Source organism: Schistocerca nitens, chromosome 10 (genome assembly GCF_023898315.1).
Source record: "Schistocerca nitens isolate TAMUIC-IGC-003100 chromosome 10, iqSchNite1.1, whole genome shotgun sequence".
Taxonomy (NCBI): domain Eukaryota; kingdom Metazoa; phylum Arthropoda; class Insecta; order Orthoptera; family Acrididae; genus Schistocerca; species Schistocerca nitens.
In genome coordinates, this window is record NC_064623.1 from 163,544,400 (window position 1) to 163,567,318 (window position 22,919).

A 22,919-nucleotide genomic window follows, 5' to 3' on the forward strand; every position below is an offset into this window, starting at 1 on the left:
ATCAGCATCTGACACTACATGAGCTCTGTGTACTAGTGTTTTAAGTACACTCATTGTTTGCGATGGGTGATGGCAGATGGACGAATTTAAATACAAATCAGTATGTGTGGGCTTTCGGTAAACCGAATGCCCGAGAGAGCCATGACTCTTCCGTCTAATCAGACTGGATGCTTACGTGTGTTCCGCCTGTCAGAGTCGTATCTACGCGTATCAGGGGTCCCATATCACTCCAGTTGCAGAACACCTAACTCCATTACAGAGCGTGCACCAGTTTGAATAGTACCCTGCTCAAATGCAGGGTCCATGAATTCATCTACATCTACATCTACATCCATACTCCGCAAGCCACCTGACGGTGTGTGGCGGAGGGTACGCTGAGTACCTCTATCGGTTCTCCCTTCTATTCCAGTCTCGTATTCTTCGTGGAAAGAAGGATTGTCTGTATGCTTCTGTGTGGGCTCTAATCTCTCTGATTTTATCCTCATGGTCTCTTCGCGAGATATACGTAGGAGGGAGCAATATTTTGCTGGACTCTTCGGTGAAGATATGTTCTCGAAACTTCAACAAAAGCCCGTACCGAGCTACTGAGCGTCTCTCCTGCAGAGTCTTCCACTGGAGTTTATCTATCATCTCCGTAACGCTTTCGCGATTACTAAATGATCCTGTAACTAAGCGCGCTGCTCTCCGTTGGATCTTCTCTATCTCTTCTATCAACCCTATTTGGTACGTATCCCACACCGCTGAGCAGTATTCAAGCAGTTGGCGAACAAGCGTACTGTAACCTACTTCCTTTGTTTTCGGATTGCATTTCCTTAGGATTCTTCCAATGAATCTCAGTCTGGCATCTGCTTTACCGACGATCAACTTTATATGATCATTCCATTTTAAATCACTCCTAATGCGTACTCCCAGATAATTTATGGAATTAACTGCTTCCAGTTGCTGACCTGCTATTTTGTAGCTAAATGATAAGGGATCTATCTTTCTATGTATTCGCAGCACATTACACTTGTCTACATACAGATTGAATTGCCATTCCCTGCACCATGCGTCAATTCGCTGCAGATCCTCCTGCATTTCAGTACAGTTTTCCCTTGTTACAACCTCTCGATACACCACAGCATCAACTGCAAAAAGCCTCAGTGAACTTCCGATGTCATCCACCAGGTCATTTACGTATATTCTGAACAGCAACGGTCCCATGACACTCCCCTGTGGCACACCTGAAATCACTCTTACTTCGGAAGACTTCTCTCCATTGAGAATGACATGCTGCGTTCTGTTATCTAGGAACTCCTCAATCCAATCACACAATTGGTCTGATAGTCCATATGCTCTTACTTTGTTCATTAAACGACTGTGGGGAACTGTATCGAACGCCTTGCGGAAGTCAAGAAACACGGCATCTACCTGTGAACCCGTGTCTATGGCCCTCTGACCCCGTACCGAGCTACTGTGCGTCTCTCCTGGAGAGTCTTCCACTGGAGTTTATATATCATCTCCGTAACGCTTTCGCGGTTACTACACGCCTATCCGTTCGATATAATTTGAAATGACACACGTCCGACCAGGCAACATATTTCCAATCATCAACAGTCCAATGTCGGTCGTTATGGGCCCAGGCGAGGCGTAAGGCTTTGTGTCGTGCAGTGCAGTGGGCCTTCGGCTCCGAAAGCCCATATCGATGACGTTTCGTTGAATGATTCGTTGGCTGACACTTGTTGATGGCCCAGCATTGAAATCTGCAGCAATCTGCGGAAGCGTTGCACTTCTGTCACGCTGAGCAATTCTCTTCACTCGTCGTTGGTGCCGTTCTTGCAGGATCTTCTCCGGCCACAGCGATGTCTGAGAACTGTTGTTTAGTCGGATTCCTGATATTCACGGTACAGTCGTGAATCGGCCGTAGGGGAGAACCCCACTTCATCGCTACCTCTGACATGCTGTGTCCCAACGCTCGTGCGCCGATTGTAACACCCCGTTCAAACGCGCTTAAATCTTGGTAACCTGCCATTGAAGCAGCAGTGATCGATCTAACAAGTGCGCCAGACACTATGTAGGCGTTATCGACGGCAGCACCGTATTCTGACTGTTTATGTATCTCTGTATTTGAATACGCATGCCTATACCAGTTTCTTTGGCCCTTAAGTGTGTTATGAAACGTCCCCTTGGAAAAATTTATGAATGACTCTGCTGATAAACCTCTTACATTATTTCCTTTTCAAACAGCTGAGCAAAACTGAACGTACTCAGACATTACTCTCTTTACTTATTCTGATCAACACTAAACTGACACACAATATTTTTAGCGCAACGCAATCTGACTTTTAATAATCCCTACAAAAGAATGGCCCTGACTAACAATAACCTATACCTTTCATGAATCACTTGCCTCACAAAAATCTTCGATACTCAAACTACTGCAATACAGCGAGCGCCAATACTGCCAGCTAAATAAAAGATTCTAACTACTGAAGGCAGTAACTACTGATAGGTATACTTAGCAAATGAAAGATTTTGATAGAGAACAAACAATGTATTTACCTTAATAGTGTTCAAAAGTCATTATATATATATATATATATATATATATATATATATATATATATATATATGAGGGGCGTTCAGAAAGTAAGCTCCGATCGGTCGCGAAATGGAAACGACTATGAAAATCCGATAAAGCTTTGCACAGATGTGTTGGGTAGTGTCTCTAGTATAACCCCAGTTAGCATCACGTCGCTCTTCTCATTTCTGAGCTCGCAGTGAGTGCGTAAAGATGTCTAGAAAATAGTGTCTGCCGCCAAGTACGAGGGCCTGGTGAGAAATTTCGCCTGAAGCTATGCAGCTAACATTACATAACTGTCGTGCTGTTTCTTCTTCAAGACAATTCTCAGCCGCATTCTGCAGGGGCAATGAAGATGCTCCTGCATCGTTTTCAAATGGAAATGTGAGATTACCCACAATACAGTCCGCAATTGTCTCCCCCTGAGTTTCATCTCTGGTCACATGAACCGCTGTCTTTGAAGACAACATTTTGACACAGACAACGAGGTGTAGACCAGCGTGGAGAATTGGCGGAAAGCACTGGCGGCTGCCTTCTATGATGAGGCTATTGAAAAGTTGGTACAACGCTATGACAAAAGTCTAAGTCAGAACGGCGACTACGTAGAGAAGTAGCTGAAAGGTGTAGCTAATTGTTACAAGTAAAACATTTCTGATGTTCACTGTGGTTTCAATTTCGCAATCAATCGGAGCTTACTTTCTGAACAGGCCTCGTATATATATCAGTTCATGACATCCAGTCTTACAAATTTACTGTCTCTGATGGACCCACGTCCAGATCATCCACTCTCAAAACTCCGCCATCTCTCTCCCCACATCCACCACTGCTGGCGGCTCACCTCCAACTGCGCAACGCTACTCGCTGTTAACAGCCAACGTCCCAACACTACAATAGCGTATACTCCAACAATGCCAACCAGCCACAGACTGCATACAGCACAGCCAGTGATTTTCATATAGAGCGCTACGTGGCGTTACCAGCATAAAAATCTAAACAGCCAACTTACAGTGTAAACGGTAAGAATGTCCACATACTAGTGGATACAAACAGCTGGGTGAAACCATATCTTAAAAGGCTTGTGATTCTGAACTCCGACTGGAATTTATATGGCAAAGATAGAACACTGGTGGTGGAGGCGTGATTATGGCAATAAAAAAAGAAGAGGCTATCAGACCAGCTGTGTGATTGCATTGAAGGGTAAAAAAATACGAAATAGGACCACAATAGGTCACTATGAACGGAGAGAAGTATTCATACATAAAACTACGTTCGGGTGTGGTCCAAGGGAGTGTTACAGGAGTTACTTTTTCAACAAAAGATCATCAACCCCCTAGAACTTAGAAGTATTTAAACCTAACTAACCTAAGGACATGACACACATCCATGCCCGAGGCAGGATTCGAACCTGCGACCGTACCGGTCACGCGGTTCCAGACTGAAGCGCCTAGAACCGTACGGCCACACCGGCTGGCCAGTATCAGACCAGCTGTGTGATTGGATTGAACAGTAAAAAAATACCAAATAGGACCACAATAGGTCACTATGAACGGAGAGAAGTATTCATACATAAAACTACGTTCGGGTGTGGTCCAAGGGAGTGTTACAGGAGTTACTTTTTCAACAAAATGGTTCAAATAGCTCTGAGCACTATGGGACTTAACATCTGAGGTCATCAACCCCCTAGAAATTAGAACAACTTAAACCTAACTAACCTAAGGACATGACACACATCCATGCCCGAGGCAGGATTCGAACCTGCGACCGTACCGGTCACGCGGTTCCAGACTGAAGCGCCTAGAACCGTACGGCCACACCGGCTGGCCAGTATCAGACCAGCTGTGTGATTGGATTGAACAGTAAAAAAATACCAAATAGGACCACAATAGGTCACTATGAACGGAGAGAAGTATTCATACATAAAACTACGTTCGGGTGTGGTCCAAGGGAGTGTTACAGGAGTTACTTTTTCAACAAAATGGTTCAAATAGCTCTGAGCACTATGGGACTTAACATCTGAGGTCATCAACCCCCTAGAAATTAGAAACACTTAAACCTAACTAACCTAAGGACATCACACACATCCATGCCCGAGGCAGGATTCGAACCTGCGACCGTAGCAGCAGCGCGGTTCCAGACTGTAGCGCCTAGAACTGTTCGGGCATCCCGGCCGGAGTTTTGTTACAGTTTCATTTAATAATCAAAAAAGCGTCACGGAGTTGCTCAGCCAACCCCAGTGTAGGGACACCTTTTGCATTACGATCAACCGTTAAAATCCCGATAGCGTACATTCCTAGAAGAATCACCTAATGTATTGCTTCCTCCTACGTATGTCTCGCAAAGAGACGTTCAAGATAAAATCAGCGAGGTTGGAACCCCACACAGAGGCTTACCGTTCTTCCCGCGAACCATTCAGGGCTTGAAAAGGAAAAGGGGTAAGTGACACCGGTGCACAAAGTATCCTCCTCCACACACCGTAAGATGGCTTGAGGACTGCAGACATAGGTGTAGACTTATATCATTTCCTTTGCATTCTCCGAATGAACAGGTCTCTATCTGATTTACCAGCGAATGAGCCTATGTGAACTTCAGGAGTGCATTTCGTATTCCTACAATTTGTCACACCCTGGTTTTTGTATGAGCTGACCGATTCCGATTGAGTATCACTGATGTTGTAGTCATGGCTAATTTTAAAGAGATGACCTGTTCTGCACAGCTTCTCCAAGGTCTGAAGCCTCCTTGGTATTCGCCTAATTCTTCCTCTAGTTGCTCTTTGATCCTCTTGCATAGGATTCTGGAGAAAGTCTTGTATGTGCAGTCTAAGAGAGAGATACCTCTGTAATTATCTGGGTTGCTTTTATCTCCTTTTTTGTGGAGTGGGTGGATTATGGCTGTGGTCCAATGTTCGGGAAACTTTTCTGTTACCCACATTTTTGTTAGGGCTATGTGTAAGCATGTTCGAACTGTATCACTGGCATATTTCCACATTTCTGCAAAAATTTGGTCTTCTCCGCATGCCTTATATGTTTCCATCTCTCTGAGTGCCGTTTCCACCTCTTGGACTGTTGGAGAATTTGTGAGATCAGGTGGAGTCTTGATGGGTGTGTCTGCATTAATTGCTAAAAGTTCCTAGGGATCTTTGGTCTTTAAATAAACATTTTTTAAAAAGGAGTAAATTATATTTGTAAACAGAATGAGATTTTCACTCTGCAGCGGAGTATGCGCTGATATGAAACTTCCTGGCAGATTGTATGCCGGACCGAGACTCGAACTCGTGACCTTTTGCATTTCGCGGGCAAGTGCTCTACCAAATTTTTATTTTTATTTTTTTTATTTGTTTTTGCATTTTGTTCGTTATTGATCGTTGTGTTTGGTCGTTGCAGACGTCGCAAGACATCCCGTTGAGGTTCGGTGGTTGATCCTTCCACTCAGTTTTTTTTTATTACAGAGGCCAACAACCGACTCTCTGACCGAACACGCTGAGCTACCGTGCCGTACAAACTGAGCTACCCAAGCACGACCCACGCCCCGTCCTCACAGCTTTACTTCTGCCAGTACCTCGTCTCCTACCTTCCAAACTTTACACAAGCTCTCCTGCGAACCTTGCAGAACTAGCACTCCTGAAAGAAAGGATATTGCGGAGACATGGCTTAGCCACAGACTGGGGGATGTTTCCAGAATGAGATTTTCACTCTGCAGCGGAGTGTGCGCTGATATGAAACTTCCTGGCAGATTAAAACCGTGTGCCGGACCGAGACTCGAACTCGGGACCTTTGCCTTTCGCAGGGTCGCAGGAGAGCTTCTGTAAAGTTTGGAAGGTAGGAGACGAGATACTGGCAGAAGTAAAGCTGTATGGACGGGGCGTGAGTCGTGCTTGGGTAGCTCAGTTGGTAGAGCACTTGCCCGCTAAAGGTAAAGGTCCTGAGTTCGAATCTCGGTCCGGCACACAGATTTATTCTGCCAGGAAGTTTTATATTTGTAAACTTTGCATTGGTTGGAATATTGTCTTACTATAGAAAATGGAAATGCAATGAATGCTGTTTTAATAACAATGCCAACTGAAACGAGCAACTACCACATGGCATAAGAAATGGTACAGTACTGCTGAGACATTACTGTAACCTGTTGCCGTGTGTCGTAGCTTAAGGAACGCGTATGTGTGCAGTGCGCAAGGCTCGCCGCCACCTGATCTATACGGGTTGTATCCCGCCGTCGTCGGCGGACATCCCTTGTGCTGCAGATTGGCACCAACCACAGTTTCGAAATATAGGGTACGTCAAAAAAACGTATACACACTTTGAAGCGTCATAGAAAATTTTATTTCCCGTTCTACAATGTTAAATTTCTGCAAACGGAAAGCTTAAAGTCCAATTGGAAAAATAATGTACTTTGAAAATGTGATTAATGTTCAAACTGGTGGCCTTCAACATCAATATATTTCTGAGTACGAGTCACCACAGATTCCGTACATCGTACCAAAGTGTCCAATGAGATTTCTGTGCACACTGCCTGAATATCATTCCAAAGTGTGTCCAGGTTACGTGGTTTACGTTTGTACACCTCATCTTTTACTGTGCCCCATAAGAAGAAATCCAGTGGCGTGAGGTCTGGAGAGCGTGCAGGAAACTCGATTGGTCCCCTACATCCTATCCACTGGCCTGGCACATGGCACATTGTGATCCAGGTATGCTCGTACGTCCCTATGATAGTGCGGCGGGGCGCCATCTTGTTGGAAATAAAACTCATCATTACCGTATAATGCACGAATGGCAGGTAATATGGAGTCAGCAAGCATTGTTAGGTACGTTTCTCTAGTAATAGTATCTTCAAAGCGGAAAGGCCCAATGAGTCCCCTTGCTGACAAACCACACCACACATTTACACCAGGCAAATTCACAGCCTTTTCAACTGTAATGTGAGGATTATCTTCAGACCAGTACAAACAGCCGGCCACGGTGGTCTAGCGGTTCTAGGCGCTCAGTCCGGAACCGCGCGACTGCTACAGTCGCAGGTTCGAATCCTGCCTCGGGCATGGATGTGTGTGATGTCCTTAGGTTAGTTAGGTTTAAGTAGTTCTAAGTCCTAGGGGACTGCTGACTACGGATGTTAAGTACCATAGTGCTCAGAGCCATTTGAACGATTTTTGAACCAGTACACACAGTTGTGTCTACTGACAGTTCCATTGAGTTTGAATTGGGCTTCATTCGACCAAATTATGCTATCCATAAATCCCAGTTTAATTCTCACCGCCGGCCGGTGTGGCCGTGCGGTTCTAGGCGCTTCAATCTGGAACCGCGTGACAGCTACGATCACAGGTTCGAATCCTGCCTCAGGCATGGATGTGTGTGATGTCCTTAGGTTAGTTAGGTTTAAGTAGTTCTAAGTTCTAGGGGACTGATGACCTCAGCAGTTAAGTCCCATAGTGCTCAGAGCCATTTGAACCATTTTTTTTTTCACATCACACCATCTCCTGAACCCATTCACAAAATTCTAACCTTCGATCTGGATCGTCGTCACTTAGCTGTTGCACCAGCCTTGGAATGTACGCACGAAACTTGCCTTTCTTCAGAATGCGTAGCACACTACTAGCACTTACATTACTCTCACATGCCGCTTGCCTTGAAGATTTTTGAGGCGAACGCTGAAACAGTTCCAAGACCGCAGCTGTGGAATCATCACTTGTAGCTGTACGAGGTCGCCCTGATCGACCTTTATGCACATCACACACTGTTCCACGAATTTCGAATTTGTCTCGTAGACGTGTAACTCTGAACCTAGAAGATGGTTCTGTACCATACTCACTTCTCCACTGTCTTCGAACCGCAGCTACATTCTCCAGCTTCCAGTACCACTTAATTATCTCCTTACGCGCTTAAAAGCTCAAACGCACGTCCGCCATGTTGCAGTTACTTCCTTGCCACTGCTGCCACCTGTTGAAGAAACTTAACATTACATTCTCACTGATATTTAACCTTGTAGCACGGGAAATAAATTGTCTGTGACAGTTCAAAGTGTGTATGCATTTTTTTGGCTCTCCCTGTATTTTTATGAAATTTCGTAGTGTGGTATCGATAGCTACGATGCCACGGCGTAGGTGCGAGTTCTTAGGTTGGCGCTACGACAGACGCCGACCACAGCGCCCTCTAGCCGGCGATGTTGATTCTGCCCACTTGATTCCGAGGAGACGACCGAGCAACATTGTTTGTATTTCATAGTGGGCAAGCCACCACAGATTTTGCCTTTGTACCTTCTAGCCGATGTCGACTGATGTACAGCTTCGCATCTACGTGCTCATCTCAGCCAAAGTTAAGTAAAACCACTTTTAATTGCAGTACCAGGTGTTCTTCCTCATCTGCTCCTCCTAGCTTCCTACATTCGGCCTACCACTTAGTTTTCAGGAGCAGACACACGCGCCGCCTACCAGGCGGGAAACAAAACGTAGCAACGAGGTACAGTGCTTCATTTGCTTCAAGGTATTAAAGGTTTGTTTCCCACTTTTGCGAAATAACAAAGCAGGAAGGAAGTTATGGTAAGAGTAATAAATTAAAAATTTAACGATTCATCTATAGTATACAACAAAAATAGAAAGTAGTTGACCTGTTACCTGTTGTTGTTGTGGTCTTCAGTCCTGAGACTGGTTTGATCCAGCTCTCCATGCTACCCCATCCTGTACAAGCTTCGTCATCTCCCAGTACTTACTGCAACCTACATCCTTCTGAATCTGTTTACTGTATTCATCCCTTGGTCTCCCTCTACGATTTTTACCCTCCACGCTGCCCTCCAATGCTAAATTTGTGATCCCTTGATGCCTCAGAACATGTCCTACCAACCGGTCACTTCTTCTTGTCAAGTTGTCCCACAAACTCCTCTTCTCACCAATTCTATTCAACACCACCTCATTACTTATGTGATCTACCCATCTATCTTCAGCATTCTTCTGTGGCACCACATTTCGAAGGCTTCTATTGCCTTCTTGTCCAAACTATTTATCGTCCATGTTTCACTTCCATACATGGCTACACTCCAGACAAATACTTTCAGAAACGACTTCCTGACACTTAAATCTATACTCAATGTTAACAAATTTCTCTTCTTCAGAAACGCTTTCCTTGCCATTGCCAGTCTACATTTTATATCCTCTCTACTTCGACCATCGTCAGTTATTTTTCTCCCCAAATAGTAAAACTCTTTTACTACTTTAAGTGTCTCATTTCCTAATCTAATTCCCTCAGCATCACCCGACTTAATTCGACTACATTCCATTATCCTCGTTTTTCTTTTGTTGATGTTCATCTTATATCCTCTTTTCAAGGCACTGTCCATTCCGTTCAGCTGCTCTTCCAGATCCTTTGCTGTCTCTGACAGAATTACAATGTCATCGGCGAACCTCAAAGATTTTACTTCTTCTCCATGAATATTAATACCTACTCCGAATTTTTCTTTTGTTTCCTTTACTGCTTGCTCAATATACAGATTGAATAACATCGGGGAGAGGCTACAACCCTGTCTCACTCCCTTCCCAACCACTGCTTCCCTTTCATGCCCCTGGACTCATATAGCTGCCCTCTGTAAATAGCCATTCGCTCCCTGTATTTTACCCCTGCAACCTTTAGAATTTGAAAGAATTCCAGTCAACATTGTCAAAAGCTTTCTCTAAGTCTACAAATGCTAGAAACGTGGTTTTGCCTTTCCTTAATCTTTCTTCTAAGATAAGTCGTAAGGTCAGTATTGCCTCACGTGTTCCAGTATTTCTACGGAATGCCGGCCGGAGTGGTCGTGCGGTTCTAGGCGCTACAGTCTGGTACCGAGCGACCGCTACGGTCGCAGGTTCGAATCTTCGGGCATGGATGTGTGTGATGTCCTTAGATTAGTTAGGTTTAATTAGTTCTTTGTTCTAGGCGACTGATGACCTCAGAAGTTAAGTCGCATAGCGCTCAGAGCCATTTGAACCATTATTTCTACGGAATCCAAACTGATCTTCCCCTAGGTCGGCTTCTACTAGTTTTTCCATTCGTCTCTAAAGAATTCGCGTTAGTATTTTGCAGCTGTGACTTTTTAACTGATAGTTCGCTAATTCTCACATCTGTCAACACCTGCTTTCTTTGGGATTGGAATTATTATATTCTTCTTGAAGTCTGAGGGTATTTCGCCTGTCTCGTACATCTTGCTCAACAGATGGTAGAGTTTTGTCAGGACTGGCTCTTCCAATGCCGTCAGTAGATCTAATGGAATGTTGTCTACTCCCGGGGCCTTGTTTCGACTCAGGTCTTTCAGGGCTCTGTCAAACTCTTCACGCAGTAACGTATCTCCCATTTCAACTTCATCTACATCCTCTTCCATTTCCAGAATATTGTCCTCAAGTACATCGGCCTTGTATCTATCCAAATTAAACTCCTTTATCTCCTTGTAGCCCATGAAAATGGGGAAATTAACATTAAGGGTAGATCTCTTCAGCCACATTGTGTGGTGTGATCACCGATTACAACACGATTTTTGAACAGTGTTTCAAAACATTACAATCAGTATTAGAATACTGGTGGTTTTTTGGTAGGATTCAACAACTTATCGCTTTTCAAGAAAACCAGTGACGATGGACGGACTAAGTTTTCTTTTATTCGTCTATGTATCTTGGAACTGAGTGAGTGAAGCAAAGGGAACTTCACAGCAAACGTAAACATAGCCAAAGCCTTGCAGACAAACAAAAATTGCGCGGAGCGAAATGTAGTGTGAGGAGGGCTATGCGAGAGGCGTTCAATGAATTCAAAAGTAAAGTTCTATGTACTGACTTGGCAGAAAATGCTAAGAAATTTTGGTCTTATGTCAAAGTGGTAGGTGGATCAAAACAAAATGTCCAGACACTCTGTGACCAAAATGGTACTGAAAAAGAGGATGACATACTAAAGACCGAAATACTAAATGTCTTTTTCCAAAGCTGTTTCACAGAGGAAGACTGCACTGTAGTTCCTTCTCTAGATTGTCGTACAGATGACAAAATGGTAGATATCGAAATAGACGACAGAGGGATAGAGAAACAATTAAAATCGCTCAAAAGACGAAAGGCCGCTAGGCCTGATGGGATACCAGTTCGATTTTACACAGAGTACGCGAAGGAACTTGCCCCCCTTCTTGCAGCGGTGTATCGTAGGTCTCTAGAAGAGCGTAGCGTTCTAAAAGATTGGAAACGGGCACATGTCATCTCCGTTTTCAAGAAGGGACGTCGAACAGATGTGCAGAACTATAGACCTATATCTCTAACGTCGATCAGTTGTAGAATTTTGGAACACGTATTATGTTCGAGTATAATGACTTTTCTACTCTGTAGGAATCAGCATGGGTTTCGAAAAAGACGATCGTGTGAAACCCAGCTCGAGCTATTCGTCCACGAGACTCAGAGGGCCATAGACACGGGTTCCCAGGTTGATGCCGTGTTTCTTGACTTCCGCAAGGCGTTCGATACAGTTCCCCACAGTCGTTTAATGAACAAAGTAAGAGCATATGGACTATCAGACAAACTGTGTGATTGGATTGAAGAGTTCCTAGCTAACAGAATGCAGCATGTCATTCTGAATGGAGAGAAGTCTTCCGAAGTAAGAATGATTTCAGGTGTGCCGCAGGGGAGTGTCGTAGGACCGTTGCTATTCACAATATACATAAATGACCTTGTGGATGACATCGGAAGTTCACTGAGGTTTTTTGCGGATGATGCTGTGGTACATCGAGAGAGAGGTTGTAACAATGGAAAATTGTACTGAAATGCAGGAGGATCTGCAGCGAATGGACGCATGGTGCAGGGAATGGCAATTGAATCCCAATGTAGAGATGTGTAGTGTGCTGCGAATACATAGAAAGAAAGTTCCCATTTCGTTTAGCTACAATATAGCAGGTCAGCAACTGGAAGCATTTAATTCCATAAATTATCTGGGAGTACGCATTAGGAGTGATTTAATCGTCGGTAAGGTGGATGGCAGACTGAGATTCATTGGAAGAAGCCTAAGGAAATGCAATCCGAAAACAAAGGAGGTAGGTTACAGTACGCTTGTTCGCCCACTGCTTGAATACTGCTCAGCAGTGTGGGATGCGTACCAGATAGGGTTGATAGAAGAGATAGAGAAGATCCAACGGAGAGCAGCGCGCTTCGTTACAGGATCATTTAGTAATCGCGAAAGCGTTACGGAGATGATAGATAAACTCCAGTGGAAGACTCTCCAGGAGAGACACTCAGTAGCTCTGTACGGGCTTTTGTTGAAGTTTCGAGAACATACTTTCACGAGGAGTCAAGCAGTATATTGCTCCCTACTACGTACATCTCGCGAAAAGACCATGAGGATAAAATCAGAGGGATTAGAGCCCACACAGAGGTATACAGACAATCCTTCTTTCCACGAACAATACGAGACTGGAATAGAAGGGAGAACCGATAGAGGTACTCGAGGTACCCTCCGCCACATACCGTCAGGTGGCTTGCGGAGTATGGGTGTTGATGTAGATGTAGTCAAAGTTGTTCAATCTTCACATTATTTCCACGTTTGTTACAGGAAATAATAAGAACTGAAAAAAAAAAAAACGGAAAATCGGTTATTTCAGAAACGGGTTAATTTGATGGGTTTCAACAGTCTGGTTTGAAATGGCGTGGAAGAAAACAGATACAACTGAGAACCGGTTGTTTGAGCGGTGAGTGCGGTGCGGCCACGCCTGGGCCGCCCTCGGCCTTGGCCAGCGCCGCCGTCCCACGCGGCACGCGGGCTGCTGGAGGCTGCTGGACGCGCTGGAGTGGCGCTGGAACGACATCCGGCTGCGCCAAGGACGCCGCCTGCCGACTCCGCCAAATTTCTGCACGCGTCGCCGTCTGGCCGCGCGCCTCATACCGAGCAGGTAAACAGCGCAGCACAACGAATGCCGGACACTTGCCACGCCAGACATTTGCCACATTTGCCCTTCTCCAGGTAGCTTGAGTAGCGATCCCTCAGGTAAGGGACGCCCTTCCTCGTACTTCTTCTGTCCGCTTTCTAACCGCCGTCTACACATCTTACTCGATACTACCAGTACGTAAGGGATCTTCTTCTACATCTACATCTACATCTACATGACTACTCTGCAATTCACATTTAAGTGCTTGGCAGAGGGTCCATCGAACCACAATCATACTATCTCTACCATTCCACTCCCGAACAGAGCGCGGGAAAAACGAACACCTAAACCTTTCTGTTCGAGCTCTGATTTCTCTTATTTTATTTTGATGATCATTCCTACCTATGTGGGTTGGGCTCAGCAAAAATATTTTCGCATTCGGAAGAGAAAGTTGGTGTCTGAAATTTCGTAAATCGATCTCGCCGCGACGAAAAACGTCTTTGCTTTAATGACTTCCATCCCAACTCGCGTATCATATCTGCCACACTCTCTCCCCTATTACGTGATAATACAAAACGAGCTGCCCTTTTTTGCACCCTTTCGATGTCCTCCGTCAATACCACCTGGTAAGGATCCCACACCGTGCAGCAATATTCTAACAGAGCACGAACGAGTGTAGTGTAAGCTGTCTCTTTAGTGCAATTGTTGCATCTTCTAAGTGTCCTGCCAATGAAACGCGACCTTTGGCTTGCCTTCCCCACAATATTATCTATGTGGTCTTTCCAACTGAAGTTGTTCGTAATTTTAACACCCAGGTACTTAGTTGAATTGACAGCCTTGAGAATTGTAATATTTATAGAGTAATCGAATTCCAACGGATTTCTTTTGGAACTCGTGTGGATCACTTCACACTTTTCCTTATTTAGCGTCAACTGCCACATGCCACATCATACAGCAATCTTTTCTAAATCGCTTTGCAGCTGATACTGGTCTTCGGATGACCTTACTAGACGGTAAATTACAGCATCATCTGCGAACAACCTAAGAGAACTGCTCAAATTGTCACCCAGGTCATTTATATACACTCCTGGAAATGGAAAAAAGGACACATTGACACCGGTGTGTCAGACCCACCATACTTGCTCCGGACACTGCGAGAGGGCTGTACAAGCAATGATCACACGCACGGCACAGCGGACACACCAGGAACCGCGGTGTTGGCCGTCGAATGGCGCTAGTTGCGCAGCATTTGTGCACCGCCGCCGTCAGTGTCAGCCAGTTTGCCGTGGCATACGGAGCTCCATCGCAGTCTTTAACACTGGTACCATGCCGCGACAGCGTGGACGTGAACCGTATGTGCAGTTGACGGACTTTGAGCGAGGGCATATAGTGGGCATGCTGGAGGCCGGGTGGACGTACCGCCGAATTGCTCAACACGTGGGGCGTGAGGTCTCCACAGTACATCGATGTTGTCGCCAGTGGTCGGCGGAAGGTGCACGTGCCCGTCGACCTGGGACCGGACCGCAGCGACGCACGGATGCACGCCAAGACCGTAGGATCCTACGCAGTGCCGTAGGGGACCGCACCGCCACTTCCCAGCAAATTAGGGACACTGTTGCACCTGGGGTATCGGCGAGGACCATTCGCAACCGTCTCCATGAAGCTGGGCTACGGTCCCGCACACCGTTAGGCCGTCTTCCGCTCACGCCCCAACATCGTGCAGCCCGCCTCCAGTGGTGTCGCGACAGGCGTGAATGGAGGGACGAATGGAGACGTGTCGTCTTCAGCGATGAGAGTCGCTTCTGCCTTGGTGCCAATGATGGTCGTATGCGTGTTTGGCGCCACAATCAGGACTGCATACGACCGAGGCACACAGGGCCAACACCCGGCATCATGGTGTGGGGAGCGATCTCCTACACTGGCTGTACACCACTGGTGATCGTCGAGGGGGCACTGAATAGTGCACGGTACATCCAAACCGTCATCGAACCCATCGTTCTACCATTCCTAGACCGGCAAGGGAACTTGCTGTTCCAACAGGACAATGCACGTCCGCATGTATCCCGTGCCACCCAACGTGCTCTAGAAGGTGTAAGTCAACTACCCTGGCCAGCAAGATCTCCGGATCTGTCCCCCATTGAGCATGTTTGGTACTGGATGAAGCGTCGTCTCACGCGGTCTGCACGTCCAGCACGAACGCTGGTCCAACTGAGGCGCCAGGTGGAAATGGCATGGCAAGCCGTTCCACAGGACTACATCCAGCATCTGTACGATCGTCTCCATGGGAGAATAGCAGCCTGCATTGCTGCGAAAGGTGGATATACACTGTACTAGTGCCGATATTGTGCATGCTCTGTTGCCTGTGTCTATGTGCCTGTGGTTCTGTCAGTGTGATCATGTGATGTATCTGACCCCAGGAATGTGTCAATAAAGTTTCCCCTTCCTGGGACAATGAATTCACGGTGTTCTTATTTCAATTTCCAGGAGTGTAGATCAGGAACAGCAGAGGTCACAGGACGCTTCCCTGGGGAACACCTGATATCACTTCAGTTTTACTCGATGATTTGCCGTCTATTACTACGAACTGCGACCTTCGTGACAGGAAATCACGAATCCAGTCGCACAACTGAGACGATACCCCATAGGCCCGCAGCTTGAGTGGAAGTCGCTTGTGAGGAACGGTGTCAAAAGCTTTCCGGAAATCTAGAAATGGAATCAACTTGAGATCCCCTGTCGATATCTTCGACATCTTCGCGAAATACAGAGCTTCTTAACCGAAATCGAAATATTTATAACTTTTGGGAAACGAAAGCAATACCGACGATTATGTCAGTATGTAATTAGTTCTGCCAAGTATAAAAATAAATTCCTTTGTCTGTACGGTAGCTTCCTTTCACGCTTACTGATTGCGATAGAAACAGTCCATCGCCATGGCAGCAACAAGAAAGGAACGATGTAAAGAGAATGTGAACGTACGCTAATCATTTCTTTTTGATCATTGCATTTGTGCCTACTTTAATTACTACAACTGCATGCCCAAAAGACAATAAGGAAAGAAGAAATGGGTATATGTGTAGTGTCGGCAGACTTGCCAACACTACGTACGCTAATTGAAAGAGGCGGCCAAGATGCACGCGCTAACTCACGAAGTATGGAGTGAGGTCTGAAACAGGAGACTTAATGAATGTGATAAAGAAAAGAACGTAGCTACTAGATCACTTAACTTTTATATTGTCCTTTGGTATACAGCATTCTTGATGATACAAGTGACTATCTTGAGATACATGCAATGGTACAATTGGCGCCTTGCTAGGTCGTAGCCATTAACTTAGCTGAAGGCTATTCTAACTGTCTCTCGGCAAATGAGAGAAAAGGCTTCGTCCGTATAGTCGCTAGCAACGTCGTCGTACAACTGGGGCGAGTGCTAGTACGTCTCTCGAGACCTGCCGTGTGGTGGCGCTCGGTCTACGATCACACAGTGGCGACACGCGGGTCCGACATGTACTAATGGACCGCGGCCGATTTAAGCTACCACCTAGCAAGTGTGGTGTCTGGCGGTGACACCACAATATGAATGTTTGAAAAGAAGAACGACATACTCCATATTAATTTACTCTCTAAAATGCGACATCCCTTGCGGCGAAACATTAATTTATTATTGACATGTCATCTAAAGTCGACTACAATTTTAAAAAGTTAGAAATAAGGAAATGAAGTAATACAGAATGCTGTGCTTGTAACGTACGTTGTTGTTCTATATTGTTTAGCTCTGGTATCTACAGTGTCACAGAGAAAGCATCCTAGGTTTTGGAGGAAAAAGCCGAAATTGCAATGGTCTGCACTACAACAGGAACAAGAAGCACAACTTGATGAAAACAATGTAATGTGTGTTGCAGCTCACAAGCGACATTGAAGCATATAGTTCCTCTGACTTAGTGTGGGCAGGGGTTATATTCAACAACCGGCATAAATTAACCACTGGCTCCTTTTACCGACTCCCGGTTTCAGATGAAACAGTTGCCGAACAGTTCAAAGAAAACTTGAGTCTCATCACAAATAGCCACGCTACTCATACAATTATAGTTGGCAGTGATATACCTTCCGTATGTTGACAAAACTACAAAAAAATGGTTCAAATGGCTCTGAGCACTATGGGAGTTAACATCTGTGGTCATCAGTCCCCTAGAACTTAGAACTACTTAAACCTAACCAACCGAAGGACATCACACACATCCATGCCCGAGGCAGGATTCGAACCTGCGACCGTAGCAGTCACGCGGTTCCAGACTAAAGAGCCTAGAACCGCACGGCCACACCGGCCGGATGACAAAAATACATTTTCAGACCCTATTGAAGGTAGAAATAAACTTCCGTAATTGTTCTAAATGATTTTTTAAAATTATTTTGAACAATTAGTTCACAAGGTCATTCAAATTGTAAATGGTTACGAAAACACACTTAGCCACAAATAATCCTGAGCATCACGACGTATACAGGGTTTAGTGAATACACAGTCGTAACGAGGCTCAATTCCGTAACAAAGAAATTCACCAAAACTTAATGCGAAATATATCTAATTATAAAAGCAGCTAAAAATTCGGTTGACGTATTTCCAAGAGACAGTCTCCAATCCTTCCAAACTATGTAAGTGAAGACCATATGTGGCTTAAGTTCAAAGAAATAGTATCAACAGCACTCGAGAGATTCATACCAAATAAATTAATAAGAGGCGGAACTGATCCCCCACGGTACACAAAACACGACAGAAAGCTGCTGCAGGAGCACCGAAAAAGGCACGTATAATTCAGACGAACGCAAAATTTCGAAGATGGACCAAGTTTTACTCAGGCTCGAAATTTTGTGAGGATTTTAATGCGAGATGCATTTAATAGCATCAATTCTTTCTAGAAATGTGGCGGAAAATCCAAAGAGATTCTGGTCCTATGTTAAGTAAACCAGAGGAAAGGCTCAGTAAGTACCTTTACTGCGACGGTAATGTTACTGGTGACAGTGCCACTAATGTGGAGTTACTAAATGCAGTTTTCCGAAATTCCTTCACCAAAGAAGACGAAGCCAATATTCCAGAATTCGAAATGAGAACAGCTGCAAACATAATATAGAGAAGTAGATACCTCTGGTGTTGCAAAGCAACTCAAATTACACTATCAAATAACTGATGTTGCAGAGGTGCCTGAACTGTCAGTGACAGAGGGAATGATCAAATATCTTTTCAAAAAGTCTCTAATGTATAAGTTCGGTGACTGGACACAGGCTACATCTACATTTATACTCCGCAAGCCACCCAACGGTGCGTGGCGGAGGGCACTTTACGTGCCACCGTCATTACCTCCCTTTCCTGTTCCAGTCGCGTATGGTTCGCGGGAAGAACGACTGCCGGAAAGCCTCCGTGCGTGCTCGAATATCTTCAATTTTACATTCGTGATCTCCTCGGGAGGTATAAGTAGGGGGAAGCAATATATTCGATACCTCATCCAGAAACGCACCCCCTCGAAACCTGGGCAGCAAGCTACACCGCGATGCAGAGCGCCTCTCTTGCAGAGTCTGCCACTCGAGTTTGCTAAACATCTCCGTAACGCTATCACGCTTACCAAATAACCCTGTGACGAAACGCGCCGCTCTTCTTTGGATCTTCTCTATCTCCTCCGTCAACCCGACCTGGTACGGATGAGTAATACTCAAGTATAGGTCGAACTAGTGTTTTGTAAGCCACCTCCTTTGTTGATGGACTACATTTTCTAAAGTCTCTCCCAATGAATCTCAACCTGGTACCCACCTTACCAACAATTAATTTTATATGATCATTCCACTTCAAATCGTTCCGTACACATACTCCCAGATATTTTACAGAAGTAACTGCTACCAGTGTTTGTTCCGCTACCATATAATCGTTCAATAAAGGATCCTTCTTTCTATGTATTCGCAATACATTACATTTGGCTATGTTAAGCGTCAGCTGCCACTCCCTGCACCAAGTGCCTATCCACTGCAGATCTTCCTGTATTTCGCTGCAATTTTCTAATGCTGCAACTTCGCTGTATACTACAGCATCATCCGCGAAAAGCCGCATGGAACTTCCGACACCATCTACGAGGTCATTTACATATATTGTGAAAAGCAATGGTCCCATAACACTCCCCTGTGGCACGCCAGAGGTTACTTTAACGTCTGTAGACGTCTCTCCATTGAGAACAACATGCTGTGTTCTGTTTGCTAAAAACTCTTCAATCCAGCCACACAGCTGGTCTGATATTCCGTAGGCTCTTACTTTGTTTATCAGGCGACAGTGCGGAACTGTATCGAACGCCTTCCGGAACTCAAGGAAAATGGCATCTACCTGGGAGCCTGTATCAAATATTTTCTGGGTCTCATGAACAATTAAAGCGAGTTGGGTCTCACACGATCGCTGTTTCCGGAATCCATGTTGATTCCTACAGAGTAGATTCTGGGTTTCCAGAAACGACATGATAGTCCGCAGCTCGTGGTCGTGCGGTAGCGTTCTCGCTTCTCACGCCCGGGTTCCCGGGTTCCATTCCCGGCGGGGTCAGGGATTTTCTCTGCCTCGTGATGACTGGGTGTTGTGTGATGTCCTTAGGGTAGTTAGGTTTAAGTAGTTGTAAGTTCTAGGGGACTGATGACCATAGATGTTAAGTCCAATAGTGCTCAGAGCCAAACGACATGATACGCGAGCAACAAACATGTTCTAAAATTCTACGGGAATGCCAGGGGTCGGGCGAAGGATGAGGAGGAGGAGGAGGAGGAGGGGGAGACAAGGGAACCAACCCTTCGGAGCAGGTCAAATCGTGGCAAATGTCCGGCGTGGCAAATGTCCGCACACCCACCACAACACGAGAGTGTCGGGACTGTGGCAGGGGGAGCGAGCTGTCGGTTTATCGTGGGAATTTTAGGAAAGTGTGCTTCACCTGTAGCGGAGACCTCACGTAGGAGGGTATTGCGACCTATTCTTGAGTACTACTAGTGTATTTGGGATCCGCACCAGGCCTGATTAAGGGAAGACACTGACGCGATTCAGAAGCAGGCTGCTAGACGTGTTGCCGGTAAGTTCGACCGGCGTGCAGGTGTTACGGAGATGGTTCTGGAACTGAAATGGGATACCTGGATGGAATGCGACGATCTTTCCGAGTAACACTGTAGAGAAAATTTAGGTAGCTGGTATTTGAACATGACTGCCAAACAATTCTACTGCTTCCAGAATGAGATATTCGCTCTGCAGTGGAGTGTGCGCTGATATGAAACTTCCTGGCAGATTAAAACTGTGTGCCGGACCGAGACTTTGCCTTTCGCGGGCAAGAGCTCTACCAGCTGACCTGCCCAAGCACGACTCACTCCCCGTCCTCACAGCTCTACTTCTGCCAGTATCTCGTCTCCTACCTTCCAAACATTACAGAAGCTCCCCTGCGAACCTTGCAGAACTAGCACTCCTGAAAGAAAGGATATTGCGGAGACATGGCTTAGCCACAGACTGGGAGATGTTTCCAGAATGAGATTTTCACTCTGCACGGAGTGTGCGCTGACATGAAACTTCCTGGCAGATTAAAACTGTGTGCCGGACGGAGACTCGAACTCGGGACCTTTGCCTTCGCGGGCAAGTGCTCCACCATCTTTTTTTCTTCTTTGAACTTTTTTTTGGCATGTTCTCTACCAACTTTTTTTTGTTTTGCTTTTTTTTATAAGTGCTCTATTAATTCGTTTTTAAGAAAACAAATAAAAACCTCTTGGGTATGAAAATAAAAGACTACGTTCTTCATAAAATAACACAATATCCTTTGAAAACGTAAAACATACAGGGTGTTTCAAAAATGACCGGTATATTTGAAACGGCAATAAAAACTAAACGAGCAGCGATAGAAATACACCGTTTGTTGCAATATGCTTGGGACAACAGCACATTTTCAGGCAGACAAACTTTCGAAATTACAGTAGTTACAATTTTCAGCAATAGATGGCGCTGCGGTCTGGGAAACTCTATAGTACGATATTTTCCACATATCCACCATGCGTAGCAATAATATGGCGTCGTCTCTGAATGAAATTACCCGAAACCTTTGACGTGTCTGGCGGAATGGCTTCACATGCAGATGAGATGTACTGCTTCAGCTGTTCAATTGTTTCTGGATTCTGGCGGTACACCTGGTCTTTCAAGTGTCCCCACAGAAAGAAGTCACAGGGGTTCATCTCTGGCGAATAGGGAGGCCAATCCACGCCGCCTCCTGTATGTTTCGGATAGCCCAAAGCAATCACACGATCATCGAAATATTCATTCAGGAAATTAAAGACGTCGGCCGTGCGATGTGGCCGGGCACCATCTTGCATAAACCACGAGGTGTTCGCAGTGTCGTCTAAGGCAGTTTGTACCGCCACAAATTCACGAAAAATGTCCAGATAGCGTGATGCAGTAATCGTTTCGGATCTGAAAAATGGGCCAATGATTCCTTTGGAAGAAATGGCGGCCCAGACCAGTACTTTTTGAGGATGCAGGGACGGTGGGACTGCAACATGGGGCTTTTCGGTTCCCCATATGCGCCAGTTCTGTTTATTGATGAAGCCGTCCAGGTAAAAATAAGCTTCGTCAGTAAACCAAATGCTGCCCACATGCATATCGCCGTCATCAATCCTGTGCACTATATAGTTAGCAAATGTCTCTCGTGCAGCAATGGTAGCGGCGCTGAGGGGTTGCCGCGTTTGAATTTTGTATGGATAGAGGTGTAAACTCTGGCGCATGAGACGATACGTGGACGTTGGCGTCATGTGGACCGCAGCTGCAACACGGCGAACGGAAACCCGAGGCCGCTGTTGGATCACCTGCTGCACTAGCTGCGCGTTGCCCTCTGTGGTTGCCGTAAGCAGTCGCCCTACCTTTCCAGCACGTTCATCCGTCACGTTCCCAGTCCGTTGAAATTTTTCAAACAGATCCTTTATTGTATCGCTTTTCGGTCCTTTGGTTACATTAAACCTCCGTTGAAAACTTCGTCTTGTTCCAACAACACTGTGTTCTAGGCGGTGGAATTCCAACACCAGAAAAATCCTCTGTTCTAAGGAATAAACCATGTTGTCTACAGCACACTTGCACGTTGTGAACAGCACACGCCTACAGCAGAAAGACGACGTACAGAATGGCGCACCCACAGACTGCGTTGTCTTCTATATCGTTCACATCACTTGCAGCGCCATCTGTTGTTGAAAATTGTAACCACTGTAATTTCGAAAGTTTGTCCGCCTGAAAATGTACTGTTGTCCCAAGCATATTGCAACAAACGGTGTATTTCTATCGCTGCTCGTTTAGTTTTTATTGCCGTTTCAAATATACCGGTCATTTTTGAAACACCCTGTAAAAGGTAGCTACATTTCCGCAACGGCCTTCTTTTGTATTTTTATGTTTTTTGTTAACATAAATGAGTATACAGTCTCACCATCAGCAGCATTTTTTTGGGGGGGGGGGAAGCACAAGAGAAAGAAAACAAATAGGCTGCAGATA